This window comes from Panthera tigris, chromosome B2 (genome assembly GCF_018350195.1).
Source record: "Panthera tigris isolate Pti1 chromosome B2, P.tigris_Pti1_mat1.1, whole genome shotgun sequence".
Taxonomy (NCBI): Eukaryota; Metazoa; Chordata; class Mammalia; order Carnivora; family Felidae; genus Panthera; species Panthera tigris.
In genome coordinates, this window is record NC_056664.1 from 33777466 (window position 1) to 33790354 (window position 12889).

A 12889-nucleotide genomic window follows, 5' to 3' on the forward strand; every position below is an offset into this window, starting at 1 on the left:
TGTCTATAAAAATAAAAAAATAAAAAAACAGAGAACTGAGCAACAGCAGCACCTTATCTTCTTCTACCATTAGATAATACTCATCCATGAATACCTGAATTGAGAAACACCATATTTCTCATTAAGGGATGCATTATCTTTTTCTAAGTATTTATTTATTCATATAACTAATCTCTACATCCTATTTGGGGCTCGAACGCATGACCCTGAGATCAAGAGTCACAGGCTCTTCTGTCTGAGCCAGCCAGGCACCCCAAGGAATGCATTTTCAATAAAAATTGTACTTTTCAGGTTTCACAAGTTATAAATTTATGTAATATATTTATGTTGTTTAATAAATTGTGTACCAGTAATAGCTGTAATGACAATTCAATTCAAATGAGACATTTTTTTTTTTTTAACAATTAAAGCCTATGGTCACAGCCAATAAACTTAAATTTATACTCATTCTTGTTGCAAAGAAGTGCGATAGTGATCAATAAGTCTTTAAAACACTAATATACTGGGGTGCCTGGCTAGCTCAGTCGGTTAAGCATCTGACTCTTTATTTCAGCTCAGGTCATGATCTCACAATTTGTGAGATCAAACCCCACATCGGGCTCTCTGCATCTGTGCTGACAGCAAGAGCCTGCTTAGGATTCTCTCCCTCTCTCTCTGCTCCTCCCCCATGCTTGCTCTCTCTCAAAAGAAATAAATAAACTTAAAAAAAACACATACAAATATAATTAGGATACAGTTCTGAATGGGAAGTGAATGGAGTTAGAAGTTCAAGAAGAAAGGGAACCATATAAAATTTCTGCTAAAGAACTTGTTCATATATTTTTTAATAGATGATGGCAGGCACCAAACATTTAGGGTATTTGGAGTCCACTGGATACACTTAAGAATTACATAATGGTTTTAGTTTAAAACATCAAAATTTATAACAAGTCAGAAATTATATCCCCTACAGGTACTTAAATTTGGGATGGAAAATTTAGATATCAACTTTTTTTTTTTAATGTTTTGTATTTGTTTTTAGAGAGAGCATGGGAGCAGTGGAGGGGTGGGGGTAGGGAGGAGAAAGGATCCAAAGTGGGCTTCGTGCTGACAGCAAAGAGCCTGATGCGGGGCTCCCACCGTGTAAGGGTGGGACTCAAAGGCAAGCTGCTAGAAATGAGTTTCAATCCTCCACTCCAAAATATGTTCCTCACCAGTTTTCTGAGTATCTGAAATTACCCACCATCAGAATCTCATTACTTCAAAGTCACACACTGATTTCCCAGAGTTTTTGTTCATTGTATAATAGTAGGAGAGGTGAGTAGCCAATCAGATTAGGATCTGCATGGATTGTGAGAAAAGACAAATGTATTTTTTATTACGGAAAAAGGTAGTTGGGGGACAAACTAGGACAACCTGAGTTCTATTCCCCGCTTTACTTCTAACCAGGAGTTTATGCTACAGGACACGCTATTTATTCTCTCCGTAGGTACGTAAAATAACTTGCCCAACTTCCACCAGAAAGGAACAGAAAGGGCATCACAGTGATCAGGCTGTTTATTTCTATACCAAGAGGCATATAAAGGCTAAATTATTAACTATAAGCATGGACCATCAATTGTCACTCAGTGCCCACTGAAACCGAGAACTCTGCTCCCAGTCCCACCTCTGGAGAGGCTGGGTCAAAGCAAGCAAATAAGATAGGGAAGAAGGATGCCTAAAATTGAAAAGTGAGCTTTCTGGTTAAGCTCCACAGGGGAGGAAAGAAACTGTCAGTGCCCTCAATGGCATCTTTAGCGCCCATAGACCCCAAACCCAGTACTTTGTAAATGTTTCTAGTTTATCGGAATACTTCCTTTGAAAAAAATTTTTTTTCTTAAGTTAATTTTTTTGGGGGGGAGGGGAGGGAGGATACAAAAAAAAAAAAAAAAAAAGCCACACAAGTTAAAGTCTAAAAGGACAGAGAGGGAAAAGTTTCTCACTTCATTCCTCCAGGCACCCAATTCCTCTCCTAAGAAGCAACCTTTACCAGTCCCTTATCTAACTCCTCTCAATTCCTTGTAATGTTTTACCAAAAGCTCACTCCCTTTGAATTTTCCCTTGGGTTTCTGCAAGTTCCCCGATCGTAGCCCCTCCCTCGTGGGAGGGGGGAAATGGCAAAAGGGCTTGGTTTCGTTCACCCCGGAGCAAGCCGACTAGGGGGGAATAGCTGGTTTTAAGCCTGAGGGTGGGGCTGACGGGGGAATGAGAGTGAGAGAACCCACGAGGACCGTCAGGGCGCCCTCCCTGGAGAGGCAAGTCCCTCACGGCTCCTCAATGTCGTCCTTTTCATGAAGGAGCTAGTAATACCTGCAATTTGCTTCCTTCAGGGGGCTGGCTCGAAGATCCTAGGCAGTGCCTGCGGACTGCGCACACTAAAGCACTTCGGGGTTGGTAAGGCGCAGGAGGAAGCCCGGGGGCTCTGAGCCCCGAGAAGGTCCGCAGCCTCAGTGCAGGCAGCGGAACCCGCGGGAACAGCTCCCCTCATAACCTGACCCTCTTGTCCTCCCTGGCTCCTGAAGCGCCCTTCTAGCTCGCAGGCAGCCGACGAGACGGCGCGGAGCCCTCGGGGCCTCGGGCTCCTCCCCGCTCCCGCCACAAGCCTCAGGTGCGCGAGTCCCCCTGCGGGACAGGTGGCGGCTCCCCATTGCTATAGCGACGACCTGGCTCGCCAGCCGCGCCCAGGCCCTGACCGGGGCGTCGTGACGTCATCACGCCCTCCCCGGGCGCTCGGCCTCGCGGGCTGTGCGTCACCCGGCCGGGGGGCGGGGCGGGGATCTGAGGGGCACGGTTCAGAGCCCAGCCGCCTGGGCTCCAGGGCCCGGGAACCTGGATAAGTAGGACGGCTGCCGCGGCGGCAGGGGGTGCGGGGTGGAGCGTGCCCGGTATTTTCTATACGGGTTCCGGGGCCCGGTAGAGGCGCGCCGAGAGGAGAGGAAAGTGCGGCGGCCCTGGAACCTGGATATCGCGCGAGGCAAGCTGCGCGCGGGCGGGCGGGCTATGGCGCAGGCGGGTTGCGGGGCCGGCGCTGGTGGCAGGGCCCGGTGCATGGCGGTCTGTCGGCGGAGTCGCCCTCGGGGGCTGTCAGGTTGGTGGCTGCGGGAAGAGTGGGTCCACCGTGCCCAGGTGGGAGGCCGGGCGGGCGCAGGGCCCCGGGAAGGTCCCGAGCCCGGCGTGCCCACCTTCCTCCGGCCCTAGCCTAGCGTCCGGGCGGCTAGACGGCGACCTGACCCTTCCCCCACCCCGGGTCCCGTCTCCCATCCCTGCCCCTTCTTTCCGCCCTGCGACTCCTCCCCCAAGACTTCTAAACCCCACCCCGTCTCCCATCCCCACTCCCGCCTCCACCTCTGTGACCCTACACCCCACCCACTGACCCTAAAACCTCACCTCAGTTCTTATTCATTGACTCTGCCAACCCAGGAATTTCCCCAGCACTTCCCGGGGACCCACCAACCCAGTGACTCCCTCAGTTCTAATCCAGTGACTCAAGATCCAAGACCCCCGTACCTCTCCTTGGTGACCCCCCCCCCAACCTTCTCAGTAACCCCATCATTGGTCCGGTAACTCCCACGGTTCTACCCTGTGTTCGCCCACAAACTCGGTGAATCCCCTCAAACGTTTTCTTGTAACTCTTAAGCCCTACTCCAATAGTTTCCCACCCAGTCGTCATCTACATAACCTTCTACATCTGATAATCCCTTCTTTGCCCTGTAACCTCATGGTCTTCATTCCATGCTCCCGCTTCATCTTAAAATCACCCCCACTGACATCTCTCTCTCTCTCTGCACCCTCAGCCCCTCAGTGTCAATCAACACATGACTTACAAGTGCCCCAGCACCATGCCAGTGCCCAGGAAGATGTAGACATGAATATGAAGTACTAGTAATGGTTGGAGGCATCAAAGAATTCTGGATTGAGTCTGTCTGGTCCCAGACTCAAGTCCCAGCTCTGCCACCGTTGTGTTTTGGAAACCTGGGAGAGGTCCCTGCCTCACTCGGCCTCAGCCTCTCGTCTGTGTTGTGATAAGGTTGGGTTAAATGATCTCAGAGTTTCCTTCCAGCTGTGAAATTCTACAGTTCTCAGTCAAGATGGTATTTGTTTGCAATCATTTTTGTACCCTCCCTAGAAGTTTACTCTTGTAACCTCACCTCAGGTCCTACTTGCTTCATGAGCCTTATTCCCTCATTCCCTTGACCCTCTACACTCTTAATAGTCCATACCCATTTCCCTGGCTCAGGCCCCATCAGTTAACATGTTTGCAAAGCCAGGGGCATTGATGTGATAAGAAACCTGGTTCTAGTCTCTGGTTCTTCAGCTGTGGCACCTCAGGCATACCATTTAGCCTCTAAGAACCCTCAGCCTCAACCTCTGCTAAGGGAGGATAGTAGTCTTGCCTGAGATGGTGCATGCAAAGTACCTGGCACCATGCCTGGCCCATGGGAGCCCTTAAATCTAAACTGAGAAGCTCTTACGGATCTTACTCTGTCCTGGGTGATAGGGATTCAACAGACAATGAAGACAGGGCCCATACCTTAACATTACTTTTCTACCACCAAGCTCTTGGAATCCCCATTCTCTTCTCTCTGCTATGGCCTTCTCCTCTTATTCTTTACACATCTTTAATTATGATTGGCCAAGCACCTACTGGGTGTCAGGCTTTGTATAAATTAAACTTACCTTGCAACAACCCCAAGAAGTTGGTATTACTATATCCACCACCATTTCCCATTTCTCTTGGTTTGGTTTGGTTGTAAATAAAGAACCTGAGACAGATAAGTGGCAGAGTGAGTATTTGAACCCATGGTCTTCAAAACCTACTGGCTCCATTGACTTTCTTGTCCCCAAACCTGCACAGTTTTCCAGGTCACCCTGAGCCTCTTGTTCCTTATTTTCTAATGATTCCTAAGCCCAACATCAGCTCATTCCGTGACCATCCCCCCCCCCCCCAAGGTCTCTATTATCCTTTGCCTCATGGCTTAGTGACTTCCTCAACCCATTGTTCATGACTTTGCACCCCATGTGCCTGGAGTCCCCTGCACCTTAATACCTCTTTTCACCTTTTGTCTAGATATCCTCTCACAGCCCTTACTACATGATCTCACTCACCCTAAGGGGTCTGCCACTTCAATGCGCTCTCCTCCGCCAAACCCTTTCATACTGTTAAGTCCCTTCCCCCCAGGAATTCATATACTCTAAAACCCGCTGGCCCAGTAGTCATATAATTCCCTATTTTCAGTCTCTTCTCAGTGTTCTAGCTGCCTCCTTTCTACCATCCACAGCTTGTCCTGTTACCCAAAGACTTCATCTAACTAGCCCTTTATCTAGTGATTTCCTTTACCTAGTTTCAATGAAATGAGCCCTTTCCATCCCAGCATGAACCCATTTTTCATAAACTATACATCCTCCCATTCTAAGTTCCCTCCTCTTCACGTTCTGTCCAGTATCCCCCTGAGATTCTGCCTCCTATATTCCCAGATCCCATGGCATCCTCCCCATTGTCATCAGTGATCTCCTTTACAAACCAGAATCTTCCCCTTTTTCCTCTCCCTGCATCCCTGCCCCTTCTCACAGTACCTTTTTCCATCCTTCCTCTTCTTTTTCTCCCAGCTGTTCTCACTTCACCCATTTTGATAACACTGATTATAATGCAAATGTCCCTCTCATCCCAACTCCTCCTTTTCCATTCTTCTGTGCATCTAACTCCAGGGCTGCGTAAATGACCCTGCCACTCTGAGCTCTCCTTCCTTCTCACACAGCACTGTGCAGCCAAACCTCACTGGTCCCTTTGGTTAGTCCAAGGAACTACACTCTTCTCTGGGAACTTCTGATTGTAGGTCACCACGATCACAGTCCTTTAGGTAGCAAGGAGAGAGAGAGAGAGATCTTGGAGACCCTTCTGAATTGATTTAGCCTCGTCTCCTGGACACACTCCCATGATCCTGTTCTGTTTCTGAAGTGGCTTGGTATATATGCCCTCAGGGTAGAATGGTTTGGAGTTGGTTTCTGCCTGCATTGAATTAGCCCCATTGTTTCTTCAGCTCTGGGAGGACTTTCAAGTGCCCTCCCACCGGAAGACTGGATGGTGAATAGCAAAATGTGACATTAAAGACCACATCCAAGAGTCTTTTCTGTAGGTCACCAAATTCCCAGGTCTCCTACAATATTCTTGTTGGCTATATAATAATACATAACAGCAGAGAGTAAAACTAGAGTTAAGGAAAGGGTAAACCCTGGGGTCTACAAATGGATCTTTTTTTTAAGATTTATTTATTTTGGGGAGAGAGAGAGAGAGAGGGAAGGAGAATGCAAGCGGGGAGGGTCAGAGAAAGGGAGACAGAAGATCCAAAGCAGGCTCTGCACTGACAGAAGAGAGCTCAGCATGGGGCTCGAGCTCTGGAGCCAGGAGATCATGACCCGAGCCAAAGTCTGAGCCACCCAGGTGCTCCCAAATTGATTTTTAAAAATAAGCTTTTGCCTTAGGCTTGTTTAATCTTTCTTAGGGCACAGGACGTATTCTGCCATGGATCTTAGTTATTTGTGTACTTCTCAACCTACTCCCTGGCTCCACTGTGATTTCCTTCAGAATAGCGGCTGGGTTTTCTTTATCTAATATCATCTTAATCTAGTGTCTGTATTATGAGGTAGTCAGTAATACTGACTGGATTGAATGAACTCAGAAATTCTGCATCAGATACAAACAAGTAAAAACAGTTTGCGTCTATGTTCATTTTGTAGCCACAACAACCCCCCTCCCCAAATCCCTCTAGACGCATAATGGGCAAGTCCCTTGATTTAAACTGTCTGGAATTTAGACACTTCCTTTTTTAGTCATTGGTTGCAAAAGGGAATGGGTGTAAGTACTTGTTTTCACTGTATGTTTGGTAAGACTAGAGAGATTGGTTGCCGCTGTTGATAGAATGCAATGGTTACAAGGCCAGGGTCTGTTATATACAGACCAGTTTTCAAGAAAACAGCAATGTGAAATTTTTACTGGGAGTTGCAAAGACGGTCCAGGAATAGGGGGAACCAGATTGGCAAAATGATGGTAATTGCCGAAGTTGTGGATTTGGGTTCATAGGATACGTTACACTGTTCTTTCTAGTTTTGTGTATGTTTGAAATCCCTAATAAAAGTTGGAAAAAAAAAAAAGCTAGTTGAACAAGTGCAAATTTAGCACTGTTCCTTGGAAAACACCTCAACGCAAATGTTACTGAGTCAGTACTATTATCTAGGTTAAGTAGTATATTTAGTCTAACCTATCCCTGACCTTTTCTGTTTGTGAGATAGGGCGCTAAAAACAAAAATTAGCACCCTGCAGAATTTTGTACTTGGTGGCGCAGGAATTGTAACATCCTGGTAACCAGCACCTATTGCCCTGGAAGTGAGAAGGTGAAGGGAGTGGGGGGAGGTGAACGGGAGACCAGAGCTCAACTAGGGTCTTCCATTTTTGGCCTAAAGCCTTTAGATTACTGGGACATCTTAAAGGTATGGATGTTCATTCATTCACTCATTCATTCATTATTCCACAAATGTTTGGTGACTCCCTGCTAGAGGCCTGGTACTTTTCTAGTACCTGGAGACAGAGCAGTGAATAAAACAAAGTTCCTGGACTTAAGAAGCTCACCTGTTGGGGACAGGCATACAAAAACAAATAACAAGTAAAATTTATGTTGAGAAAATTAAGCAGAGAAGGGAGAGAGTTCCTGGAGTCAGTGTTAAATTTTAAATAGGTTGGTTAAGGAAGTTCTCACTGAAAAGGTAACATTTGAGCCAAAAAGTTAAGAGGGTGAGCCAAGCATATATCTGGGGGAAATGTGTTCCAGTCAGAGGGAACAGCAAGTGCAAAGGCCCCAGAGCAGGAGTATGCCTCGTATACTCTACATTCGAGGAACATAAAGGCGCCAGCCAGTATGGCTGCAGTAGTGTAAGAGAGGGGAAACAGCAGGAGAGATGTGGGAGCGTGAGTGGATTGGTGGCAGGTCACATTAAGATTTTGTGCCTTGTGAGAGTGAAGCCATTGGAGGGCTCTAAACAGATGAGTGATGTGATCTGACATCCAGGATCATTCTGGCTGCATTGCTGAGAGTGACCCATAGAATGCAAGAGTGGAAGGAGGGAAACTGGTTAGGAGGCTACTCCAAGAGTCCAGGCAAGAGAAGTTGGTGGCTTGCATCCAAAGTAAAGCAGTGGAAAAGTGAGAAGTGGTTGGATTCTGGCTGTGTGTGTGTGTGTGTGTGTGTGCGTGGAGAGAGAGAGAGAGAGAGAGAGAGAGAGAGAGAGAGGAGCCACCAGATTTGCTGATGGCTTAGATATGGCATGTAAAAGAAACAGAAGAAGTTGAGGATGGCTCTCTCCTTTTTGGCCTGAGCAGCTGAAGAATGGAGTTATCATTTAGTGAAATGGGGAAGCAGGAGGAGGGGTAGGTTGTGAGAAGAGATAGATAAGGAACTAACTTTTGAGTGTGTCAAGTTTCAGGTGCTTTTTGGGCATGGAGATGTTGCATAAGCCACTGGATACACAAGTTGTTAGACATGAGTAAATTTCTGCTCTCCTGAGAACTGAAAGAACACTGTTCCTGAGCAAGAGACAGGGCAGTACAGTAGAACACTGGCAGTTCAGGAGTGAGGCCTGGCTCTGCCACCTGCTAGCTGCGTGATCCTTTGGAACTTCTTCAGCAGTTCTGGCCTCCATATCTTCATCTGCAGAATGCCTGCATTAGACTAGAAACAAGCCATCTTCTCAGCCCACGCCCATTGTGAGAGTCCACGAATTCGTGCTCAGAGTAAACAAGATAACATATCTGTACATCGAAGAGCATTTTGAAAACTGCTGAGCCCTATGCCAGCTAGCAGTGTTGGTGTTAAGAATCCATCCTTCCTTTGCTAAAGTAATACCCAGTGAGTGCCTGCCGTGTGCTGGGCACAGAGGATACAGTGATGGAGAAGATGCAGCTGTGCCCTCGTGGAACAGTACAGACCAGCTGCCTGGTGCAGCTTCGCTGCTAAGTGCAGAGGAAACAGGCCAGACACCAGTGGTCTGGTGTGACATGAGCCAGGGAAAGCCTGTTACTGACTTGGGTCTGGGAAAACAGTGAACGTGGATGTCAGAGATGAAGCAAGATGATGTTTCAAGTGAGGCCAAGTGGTCATTGGGGCTGGGGCAGAGCTGGGGCAGAGCTAAGGCAGTGGGGCTCCGTTCCTTCCCTCCCTCATTCTTTCACTCAACGTTTACTCCTCTGTTGGGATCTTCTCTTAAGGAGCTCGTGGTTCTGGAGTAGATGGTTTCATATCCAGCCTTGAGAGTTTCAATTAGAATGAATTCCCAGTAAGTGGAGCTGATTTAGGATTCAAATTTGAGCAAAGAGCTCAGTTGTGGACACATTCTTTGTTAGGTGCTGATTACGCCAAGTTATAAGCAGTATAACAGAAAGTAGGAGTGTGTTATTTTCCCCCTAGAAGAGTCCAATTTAAGGAAAACATACCGTGGCAGAGTAATCCCTTCACTGCATCTGGAAGCATAGTCGCTGTGCCATGTTTATCCATGTATCATTTAGATGTCAGTGTTTATATTGTAAGGAGAGTCTCTGACCAGCTAAACAAGAGCACAGGATACAGCCCATCTTCACTGACAGATCACCCACAAAATTTGTTTAGAGTAGATATGTAATCATCATCTTTCATTTAACAGAATGGGGAAATTTTGTCCTGGTGAGTGGAAAAAACCACTGAGATACAAATCCAAGTGCAGCAGAAGCTATTGTCTTTAACTGGTGGCCAAAAGCTACTGACGAAACCTTGGATGCCTCTTGCCCTGGCAGCGCTCAGTCAAGGTAGAGAACTATGTATTGATGTGAGGGTCTCACGGTTGTCTTTGTTTTGCCGGTAGAAGTGAAGGGCCTATTTAGGCTCCTCACTTACAGCTCAGAATCGGAAAAGATCTGTGATGTTGAATGTGACGTTCAAAGCCTCACAGCACATTAGATTGTCACCAGCTGGAAGTCAGAGCACTTCTTCTGGTGCCTCTGGGTTAACATTTACTCCTGGCTTGCCCTCAGTAAATGATTCATCTCCGAGAAGCACAGATAGAACTTGTTAGTTTGGTACTATTTCTCACTGTATCGCTCTTCATTTGTTGGGAGTCCCTGCTGCTTTGGGGTATTTGATAAAGCATGGCACCCATGCAGTTACGATAAGAACCAAGGACCTGGGGGCTCCTTGAGACTGTGGAACTGACCTGAGGCTTAGATGTCAAGGGTGTACCTGAGACCAGAGTTCTCTCTGTCTGAGAAAATCGTCCTCTCAACCTAAGAAGTACCGTCTGAAGCCACAGAAGCAGTGAGGGAGAAAGGCAGCCCCTGCCTAGCTACCACTTCATCCAGACTGACCCTTGTAACCAGGCTGGGGACACACGTGCTAGAGCCAACCTGTTCTCAGATCCTGTGCAGATTTGCTGTTGCCTCATGCTCAGCTTGGTCACCTTTCCATACGATCCATGAGCCGTGAAGCTAAAGTTTCAGGTTTGGTTTTGCTGCAAAGCTGTATAACAGAATCTATGCTGTCAGCACTGGACTAGCCATGCCTCACAAATGCAGAACCGTAGATATTCCTGTAGCCAACGAAAGGAATGCAAAGCATGCTTCCAGAGTTTCTTTTTTTGTTCATTTATTTATATTTGTTTATTTAACATATAAATACATTTGTGTATTTAACATTCATGAGGCTAACTTTTTTTTTTTTTTTTTTTTGGTCTGTAAGTCCAGTGAAAAGTCATCCTTCTGTTGCTATTCCCCAGTCACTCTGTTACCCTTCTGCACGCAACCCTACTTAGTAATTTCTTGATTGTCTTTCTACAGATTTTTGCATGCCAGTGGCAGCATACAGAAGGCATTGTTTTATATTTTGCCATTTTTTAAATTTAATATGTTTTGGGGATCTTTGTGTGTTTGTATGTAAGGACCTTCCTCATTTAACTATGTCTACATAGTATAGAAATTCCATATTGATAGACGTTTATGCTGCTTTTAATGTTTTTGCTATTACTGCATACAGGGATGCCATGACGAACCTTAGACCTGTGTCATTTTCCACATGTTCTGTCTACATACATACATACATGTCATACATGACCTATCTGCTGGGTCAGATGGTAGGCACATTTGTACTTCTGATTGATACTGCCACATTGCCCTACACAGAGTTCGTACCCATGTATACTCTGCCCCTCCCCACCCGTCCCCAACAAGGTAAGACTCTGCCTGTTTCCCCACAGCCTCATGGACATTGCTCTGAGTGAAGAATATACAGATTCCCCAGAGATCACCATAGGATACTGAATGATAGGGCCCCACCATGACACTCTATGCCACAAGACATACAAAGCACAACACAGCCCAGTTTGAGGAATACCACATTTATTATTTTTTTAATGTTTTTTTATTTTTGAGAGAGAGAGAGACAGACCATGAGCAGGGGAGGGGCAGAGAGAGAGGGAGACACAGAATCTGAAGCAGGCTCCAGGCTCCGAGCTGTCAGCACAGAGCCTGACGTGGGGCTCGACCTCACGAACTGTGAGATCATGACCTGAGCCGAAGTTGGACACTCAACCGACTGAGCCACCCAGGCACCCCGAGGAATATCACATTTAAAAACAACTACTAGACCTCTTGTGGTTAGAAAGAAGGAAAATTCTAGAGGAAGAAGTTCCCTACCTTAGTCCTTAGACTGCATGAATTAAAGGAGGAATGTCTTTCTCTGCAGGACATCAGAGGGATGAGGTACAGCTAGTGATGGGCAGGCTGTGGGAAGAATAAAAGGAAACCCCAAGAGGGAGGAGCTGATAACCAACCAAATGTGTTTAGTGTCCAATGGAGAAGCACCTCTCTACTCCATGCTGGTATCTTTCCATTCCAGCGACTTTTTTTTTTTTTTTAAGGTTATACCCCGTTCATTTCTTTTTGGCCTCTTTTCCTCTCCTCTCACTTGGAGTTTAGGTTTCTGCAAGTTGAAACTGAGTGAATGTTCAACCTTATGTCTCACTACTTAGTGTTAGTTTGTTGACTTTCTTCCATTAATCCAGATGGTCTTCATGGTTCTTATTTAAAAGGCTTAAGCATCCTGTGCAAGTAGTGCTGTTTTCTGTGCATTCTCTTTGTGGAATAAATTGTGAAGATGAGGTTCTTAGATCTCAGATTCTGAACCTTTCCTCGTGGGGTTAACCCCTGGTGGGGTTAAGCATTGATGGTTTGTGCCCTGGAGAGCCTGGAGCTGTCTCTAGTGCCATCTCCAATGCACATTTGTGCCTGCCTCCTGGCCTTGCCAACACTGATGTTTGGATTTTTGTTTTTATTAATAGAGTCTATTGCTTAGAGCATTTTTAGGTTTATGGAAACATTGAATAGAAAATGCAGACAGTTCCCATATACTCCCCTCCCTGCCCCAGTTCCCAGTTTTTCCTATTATTAACGTCTTGCATTAGTGTGGTATATTTGCTACAATTGATGAACTAGTATTGACGTATTATTATTAACTGAAGTTCATGGTTTACATTATGGTTCATTCTTTGTGCTATATATTCTATGGGTTTTGTCAAATATACAGCGTCAGATATATGTCCACCATTACAGTATCCTACAGAATCATTTCACTGCCCTAAAAATGCCCTGTGCTCCATCTGTTCATCCTTCCTCTCTCCCCCTGCACCCCTGGCAAGCACTGATACTTTTATTGTCTCTACAGTTTTACCTTTTCCAGAAGTTATGTAGTTGGAAACATACTGTATGTAGTCTTTTCAGATTGGCTTCTTTCACTTAGCAAAATGCATTTAAGTTTCCTCTATGTCTTCTCATGACTTAGTGGCTTTTTTCTTTTTCTTT

The 12889-nt window shown here is 46.1% G+C and overlaps 1 protein-coding gene and 1 long non-coding RNA gene across 4 annotated transcripts in view; one reads left to right on the forward strand and one right to left on the reverse strand.

Moving 5' to 3' along the window:
- The window catches only part of LOC122238610, a 48231-nt gene extending 45621 nt beyond the window's left edge, over positions 1-2610 (reverse strand). The window contains exon 1 of the long non-coding RNA XR_006217603.1: positions 2329-2610. This is a non-coding gene — a long non-coding RNA (uncharacterized LOC122238610). The remainder of the gene's footprint in view (positions 1-2328) is intronic.
- Positions 2611-2795: 185 nt separating this feature from the next.
- ZNF76 (zinc finger protein 76) overlaps positions 2796-12889 on the forward strand; it is a 32963-nt gene continuing 22869 nt past the window's right edge. For 2 of the 3 annotated variants that reach the window (XM_042986182.1, XM_042986185.1), the window contains exon 1: positions 2796-3106. The gene's annotated coding sequence lies outside the window, so the exon portion shown is untranslated. Of the gene's footprint in view, positions 3107-9705; positions 9848-12889 lie in introns of all 3 variants that reach the window. The other variant, XM_042986184.1, reaches the window with a different exon arrangement.